Source organism: Microtus ochrogaster, chromosome 17 (genome assembly GCF_000317375.1).
Source record: "Microtus ochrogaster isolate Prairie Vole_2 chromosome 17, MicOch1.0, whole genome shotgun sequence".
NCBI classification, from domain to species: Eukaryota; Metazoa; Chordata; class Mammalia; order Rodentia; family Cricetidae; genus Microtus; species Microtus ochrogaster.
The window spans coordinates 24,129,213-24,137,948 of record NC_022019.1 but is presented as its reverse complement, the minus strand read 5'-3'; positions in this window follow the sequence as shown (position 1 = coordinate 24,137,948).

Sequence of the window (8,736 nt, the reverse complement as noted above, 5' to 3'; positions counted from 1 at the left end):
GAGGCCTCAACTATATGCAAAAATCTATAGGTAACAGAAAAAAATCTTGAATTAGGAAAGGTTGCTTTACCAAGGGAAGAGAAAATCAATTGTTTGTCCAGTGCCAAATGTTTAGCCCTGAAAACAAACATACAAATATCATTCCAGGAACAGGAATTATTTAGCCATACATATGTATATACATGTACATATAATTGTACATAAACATATTTACTAATTTTTCCTTAGTCTAATGTCGTTGCTTGAGTAAATGAGTTCAAATGTCACTTTTGCGAGTGCATGTTTGTTAACATAAAACTGATTTTGTGTATTTTAATGTTAACGGCAAAATAGAATAGTGATTAGTATGGTTACTTCCAATTTCTATTTTTAAATTTTCAGTATTTCATTTTAATTGTATTAATTTTCTTTTGGAATTATAGTAGGAATTTTAAAATTCCATTTCCATAATAATATCCTGACAAAGGGTAATTTTTCACTATGCTAGAACTTAAACTCTAAAGGATAGTCAGAAATACTACAAAACCTTTATAGCTTGGAATTATTGCACATCATGTTTCCATTCCAGAAACATATTGATAAAACTTAAATCTATGAGAATTTATATTCTTGTTATATTCCTCTTATAGCAAAGGTAGAACATGTGACTTCCTCAATTTAGTTCTCAGTGATAATATATTGATCATATTTTTTCATTTTTCATGAGAGGACAATATATATGTATCTATCTTTGAACACTATTGATGCAACAAATTTTCAGCGTTTTTACTCAAATTTCTAATAAAATCTTTGCCCATTTTTTTTTAAATTACTGACAAGTTCCCCTGTTGTTTTGCTTGAAATATTTTTGGCAATATTTTTTCAGCAAGAATTTTTCGAACAATGGTTGCAGCATCGGCTTTCAGTCTGCCAATTTCAGAGGCAAAAAGAACCTTTCTGGCTCACTAATAATAAGCATGTTTTAGCTGACAATTTTAGCCTGTCAGTAAGGTCCTAGGGATAACGGAAATCCAGAATACAGGAAAAGCTTTAACTTAAATAAAATTTCAAATGCTTATTGGACTTGTTCCCTAAATTAGATATTAGACTGGGAACTAAGATTAATGAGATCATTGTTGTTTCTGAGCCTGAAACTTTATTTTTTTTATTTAAAATCTTACTTTTATTCATGTAGTGTTGATGGGGGCTGCTTGTCTGTCACAGCACACAGGTGGAAGTCAGATACCTAGTCTTGCTGTTTCATGGATCCCACCCAGGTCGTCATGCTTTGTGGAAAGGTGCCTTAGCTCCTGAGCCACCTCACCAGCCAGAAGCTTTATGCTTTAAATGAAGAGAAGAAATGCTAAGTGTCCCAAATAAAATGACAGTTATTAGTCAGTGCTAAATTGCTGAAGAATCTCAGTGAACTGTGAAATGTGTCAGTGCTCTCCTTTAGATGAGCAAACTTTCTGTTACTGATTGGAAACCTTTCCAAGCAAAAACTAATTAGTATACTGCAAACATCCTATGCTGGTCCACAAAGAGTAGACATCTGGCCTAAGGGAAAGGTAATCACTCCTTATCAACTGGAGGGAAAAAAAGGAACATGTTTACTAGGAATTCATTTATTTGTGACTGTATAATTCTATAGCTTGAATAAAAGAAAGTACAGAGCGCTTTAAAGAATATTCTCTCTACCGCAACTGGGGGTCTGTTTGAAGTCAGTGCCCATGTTGTTACTGAGTGTCATGTGGCTGCCCTGGGTAGGTCAGCCACCAGAGTTCATGTTGGTGGCTAAGGGCCACGCTGAAGGTGGGCCTGGGCATATCTAAGTGATCTGCATTGTTACCTGATGTCATGATGATGTGATGGCCAGAGTTGCAAGAGAGAGCTTCAGCCTAAGTCTGTGTTGATGTCTGAGGTTCCTGTTACCATCAAAAGCCACGTGAATGCCTGAGATCTGGGACTATGTTAGTGTCCTATGGCCATACTGTTGTTGAGGGTCATACAGACCTAAGTGACCTGAACTACTATCTCGGGGCAATGATAGCATCTATCTCTAGCTGCTGCAAAAGACCATGTCTAGGTCCGTGATCCTACTGATGCTGGGGGTCTGTACTGATGTCCCATAAGAGATATCTTGATCTGAGTGGCCTGTGCTTCCTCTCAGAGCCAGGGTGCTGTCTTTTTCTGAGCTGTTGCAGAGGGCCATGTTTGAGTGGGTAATTCTGCTGCATCTGTGGTCTGCGTTACGTCTGTGGCCTATGTCACATCAGGGAGCCTGGGGAACCATGTGGATGAAATCAGGGGTCCATGCTGAGCCAGCCCCTCCCTTCACTGGCACTGCGAAAACTGGCCCTGCCCATCTCTGAAGCTTACACTAAGAGAGCTGGCCCTGACCCTCAAGGGAGAACTGACCCTGACTGCAAAGGCGTAGGGGAACTAGCCTTTGTGTAAGGCAGTCACAGTGGCTTGGACTGACCAGCTCATACTACCCAGACCCACAGTCAGGCCTGGAGTTGACCCACCCTATCATCTCCCCCTTCTAGACCTGGTGGAGCTCATGAAGGGAGGTTCCTGTGGAATGACAACACCCTAGGATCTCCATGTCCTGGGATCGCCACAGGATGTCAGAGAGGAATTTTGGTGAGGATCCAAAGCTAATGGTGTAACAGGAACCTGATTCCTTGAGCCAAACTGATAACTCATTGTAATTAACATTTGTGAGTAAAACTGACTGGACAAAGCCTTTACTGCGTGACACAGCTCCCAATGCCACCAGGACAAATGAAGAGGTTTTGGAGAAGCGGGAATGATGGAGGAGTGAATAGGTTGTTGTTGTTGTTGTTTCTTTGTTTTTTAATTTTCTTTTGTAGGTTAGAGTAGAACATGGAGGGACTGGATGGAAAGCGGAATTAGGGGGTATGATGTGAAATTCCCAAAGATTCAATAAAGAAATTATGTTAGATACAAAAATGAAGAAAGTTCTGCTTGAGTGATTTATGAGTGAACACTGCCCCTGAAAGAGAAGTTGGTACCAATCCTGAGCTTTTGTGAATGTAAAGAAAATTAAACAGTCTATTAAATGAACAAGTTCAAAAACAATTGTCGGAAGTGCTGGAATGAAAATGGGCTGTGACAAGCATTACACTAACAGGAATAAAACAGTCAGAGCAAAGCATTGCATTGAAAACATCCTTCTCATTAATTTACCTTTAATTCTTTTCATAAGTTGTTTCTGCTAAAAACCCTTGACCCACAAAATAACAAAACACAGGACAAAACGTTGTATTTTTGCCTCCAGTTTGGGTCTGTCTCCTTTGCTTCCTGTCACCTGCTCACATCAGCGTATAGTCATGTTAGTCACTCAAGAAACCACAGTCTAATTTTATTCTCATTCAGTGCTGACAGCTCAGAGATATGTCTTTCTCACAAAGTCCAGTCACCTTGGATGCAGAAATTAGAAGAAACAACATATCAGGACAGAAAACCTCTTTCCAGAGGAGCGCAGTTATTCATAATGTTGATGCGGTACCCGAAGGCAAAAGCAATCATCTCCTGAGAAACACAGATGATCTTTTGAAGAGATGGCAGTGACAAGGAAGGCTTCACAGAACTATAATTGAGTCATACATCTACCTGATACCACCTAGAGCAGAACTGCTTATGTGTACAAGCTGTTGTCTCTGTGCTCCAAACTTTCCTCTACCTCAACCCAAAACTATTAGCAGGCCTACGCAGGTGGACTTGGATCAATTAAACCTTATTTATTCATCTTTTTTAAAGTGGCCACACAGAATGAGTATCTTCTGCCCTTTACAGTATTATCTCTTTAATTAACACACCGACTTCCCTATCTAATAAGCAGTTGATGATAAACCATTATTCTAAAGAAATTCCAGGACCAGAAAATATAGGTATAAGTCACAGAGCCCAACAACCTAATTTTCTACTGCAAGTTTGTTGCCAAACCTTTCATTAATCTTTACTATTGCTGTCAACTATCTCTATTTGCTACTATTTGCATAATAAAACCAAAACCTGTCATACCAGATTGTCTAAAAAATGTCATTCTTCTCCAAAATTCAGCTCTAAGGTATAAACACCTCCAATCTTCTAAATTCAAACTCAAATTGTCATTATATACTGTTATCAAATGTGCGTTCAATTTAATGGCCTTATCAAATCCATAGCTTTGACATAATTCAAAGAAGCATAAAAGCCAAAATATCAGACATAAAGGACCATCAAATTTTGAAACATATGTTTTATTGACTTAATTTCTTTCTTAGCATTTTTGTCTCAAGTACAAAAGTTTAAGAGGTAAGAGTTATGAGTCTTAAATGGGATTATCACTAAGAGAATCTTCACACTTAAAATAATACACTTTAATTTTTCCAAGTTTCTGAAGTGTTATAAAGGAGCACATACCAAAGGAACATCTTGTCCTCTGTATTGAAATAATATGTCTGAAAGCAGGCCACCTTGCCCCAAAAGGCAGGTGAAATCACCTGCCACTCTACTTTCATTCTTGTTCTCCTCAATCTTATTTCTTTAGCATCTATAGCGTGACTCCATTCTGGAATCTATTAAGCATTATATATCACATTCACAAGTACCTGCTTCTTTTCTTACCACCCAAATTAACTCCATTCCACTCGACAACTGAAATTCTAAGTAAAAGCTCAGTTCATCATTAGAGAACTGACCCAAAGGAGTGGGCAAAGTGCCTTTTCTATAATAAATCACCGCATTCTGGCAATCACAACTTTTATTAACTGGTATACCCTAAAGAGCCTAAGTAAACATTTTCGGAGAAATTGATTTCCTTGGATAATATTACTAGATCCCTAAAGTAAAATCCTTTAGTGAATAATAAGTAGGAATAGACCAGATCAAAAATGGTGAAATAATTACATCTCATTTCTATTACATGTATATGCTTGAGTCAAGTACATAAGAGCATATAAATATGAAATTTATAAGTGACATTTTGCAAGTCAAGTCTTAAAAGTGTAGATGCTTTCCTTAGTATTTTTTTTCTCATTGATGGATTCCTGAACAAGTAAAGCATAAGTGCCTAATGTATTTTCCCTTTGAACTTACTTTGTCCTTCTCTCCTGGTAGTATCATATACCATCTTAGACTAAACTGATGAATTAAAATGCACTTTTAAAATTTTTGTTCTTAATTTCAAATTCATTACTCTGAATACTTTCTCATATTTTACAAAATCACAAGAATTTGGGAGCATCATCTCAAGCACATTTAGTCTAAAATTTCTAGTAGGATGACTTCAGGAGCCTTATAACATCAATTCATTCCCTGGAAACAATGTAAGGTGAAAGTAGACAACCAACCCCACAGAATTATTCCTAGATCTTCATGTTTCTGGAGGAACCTATGCAGAGCCCTTTACAGACATTCATCACATATACATGAACACACAGATACAGATGTTCCTGTCTCTATCTCTCTCTCACACACACACATACATACTCACATAAATATAATTAAACAGATAAATATATGCATATAATAAAAACTAGTGAAACAATGATTGTATCATATAAAAATATAATATAACTGGAAACATGATAGATATCTTGTCACTAATTTCAAAAGCTAGGAGAAATACAATGCATAATTAGCAAGGAGAATTTATATAGTGGCGTATTCAATTTCTAAAATTTATTATTAAATTTTCTATTTTGTCAACAAGGTTATTGAAGTCACAAAACAATCCCACACCAGTTTGGAATTATTATTAATAAAAGGGTTACTTATTTAAAGGGAAAAACTTACAGATCACCATCCTAGACAACAGCCCTCTGCACAACCAGGATAGGAGTCTAGTAGCCAGAAGCAGAAAGTGAGCATGGCTACCACTGCTTCTTTTTTTTTATTTAAATTTATTTATTTATTGAGGATTTCTGCCTCCTCCCCGCCACCGCCTCCCATTTCCCTCCCCCTCCCCCGATCAAGTCCCTCTCCCTCATCAGCTTGAAGAGCCATCAGGGTTCCCTGACCTGTGGGAAGTCCAAGGACCGCCCACCTCCATCCAGGTTTAGTAAGTTGAGCATCCAAACTGCCTAGGCTCCCCCAAAGCCAGTATGTGCAGTAGGATCAAAAACCCATTGCCATTGTTCTTGAGTTCTCAGCAGTCCTCATTGTCCACTATGTTCAGCAAGTCCGGTTTTATCCCATGCTTTTTCAGACTCAGGCCAGCTGGCCTTGGTGAATTACCGACACTAAGCCAGACCCAAAAAGAGGAACATGGGATGTACTCACTCATATTTGGTTTCTAGCCATAAATAAAGGACAGTGAGCTTATTAATTCGCAATCCTAGAGAAGCTAAATAAGAAGGTGAATCCAAAGACAAACATATAGGCATCCCCCTGAATATTAACCTTCATCAGGCGATGAAAGGAGACAGAGAGAGAGGCCCAAATTGGAGCACCGGACAGAAATCTCAAGGTCCAAATCAGGAGCAGAAGGAGGGGGAGCACGAGCAAGGAACTCAGGACCGCGAGGCATACACCCACACACTACCACTGCTTCTTAAAAGAAGAGATCATGCCCAGTGGGTGGGTATCTTAAAGGCTATTGGCTGAAGGAGCAAAAGGAGCTATCATAGCAGGTTATTATTATCTGTCAGAGAATACATTATTTACAAAATATTCCTTTGTAAGAAGATTAAGAAAGTGTATAAGATTTTTGAATCTGTTGCTATTTTAAAATATACTTTCAACACATAATTAACAATAATATTCATGATAATAGTGTAGTGACAAGACAGTACTAGCAAAATAATATATTTATTTGCCAGTTTCAAGTCTCTTTTAATTTCCAGATAGTATGCAAATGAAAATTGCTAATAAATTTATTGAGATAATCATACAAATTTAGTTTTCTTTTTTAATTGAATTTTATTGAGCTCTACATTTTTCTCTGCTCCCCTCCATGCCTCTTCCCTCCCCTCTTTAACCCTCCCCCAAGGTCCCCATGCTCTCAATTTACTTAGGAGATCTTGTCTTTTTTTACTTCCCATGTAGATTAGTCTATGTAAGTCTCTCTTAGTGTCCTCATTGTTGTCTAAGTTCTCTGGGATTGTGGTTTGTAGGCTGGTTTTCTTTGCTTTATGTTTAAAAACTACCTATGAGTGAGTACTTGTGATAATTGTCTTTCTGTGTCTGGTTTACCTCACTCAAAGTAATGTTTTCTAGCTCCATCCATTTTCCTGCAAAATTAAGATGTAATAGAATAATTGTGAAATTAAATTATTATCAATGAAATTAATTATATTAAAGATGATAGCTTTTATATTAAATTTTATATTACTAAAGGAAATAAAGCTTTGTAATATAAATGATTTTTGTTTTTCAAATATGCCTTATAAATCTTGGAAGAACAGAGTATCTGCCTAATATCTCCCTAAATTATAATAGGATGATATTACAAATGTTGATATGAATAAATCCTAGATTTCCAGACATTTTATTCATCCTATGATTACATTGATGTACTGAAAGTTATCAAATGATAAATAAATCATGCATCAAAGTAACTGAACTTCAAAGCACATGAAAAATGTGTTGAATGGATGCAATGACATAATTTGTGACAAAGTATAATCATTTTTAGTTCCTCTGACTACATAACTAATTGTTGTAAGCTGCTTATTATTTTAACTTTCCCTTGAAGCATATGCCACAAAATACACATTTAATATGTTTTTAGATGGCAGAACTTTTCTGGAATGAAGAGTGTTAGTTGTTAAGTCTCTATAATATAAGAAAAAATATATCCGAACAATTTGTGGCATAATAAAGATATATTCACTGCAGGCTTATTAGCATAAATTAAAATATTGACCTAGATAGTAATCTTAACTTCTTTTCCTCTACCTGGCAAAACAAACAAACAAACAAACAAACAAAAAACAGAAGAGCAACAACAAATTTAAGGATGAAAATGTTTGCTGTCATTCTTAGTTCAAAAGTAGAATCTATTACTGCTCATGGTGGGGGAAGACAAGAGGGTATGATCTTAGAGATACTAGAGAGTTGAAAATGTCCAATGCTGCTCAGTTTTCTTTCTCTTTATATAATCTCTACGGTTCTAGCCAAGAAAAAGTGCCACCTACAATGGTCGGATCTTCATACTTCAGTTACCCTAGTAAAAACAACCCCCTCTAGGCATACCCAGAGCCGTTCTCCCAGGTGAGTCTAGATCTATCATGTCCACTGGATTTTCTATCAGAGCAGACTTTGTTTTTCTAGAGAGCTTTCACTAAATTGCTAAAATAGTAGAGAATAACCAAATAGTAATAACCCCTCATTTTATCTCATTGTTTTAGCAGTTTGGAACATTTGGCTCCATACTCTGCAGAACATTATGAAAGAGAGTATATGACAGAGGGTATGCTTTTTTATGGCCAACTCAAAACCTATCAACAGAACAACCCAAACATCCTCTTAGTATATGAGCCTGATTAGGACTTTATGCAACATTTAAAAACATATTTGTCTTGCTGACTATAATTATTAGGACATTCCTTCTTCAAATCCTATTAATTGCTTTATGCAATGTTTAAAAACACATTTATCTTGCTGACAACAATAAACGGAATCTGGGTATTGTAACCATAATACATAATAACAAGCAATAGGAAACTAGTAGTTCTGAGTCCATAATAGTCAAATAATCACTGAGGACTTAGACTAAAGAATAAACCTAGGTGATATATATGTATA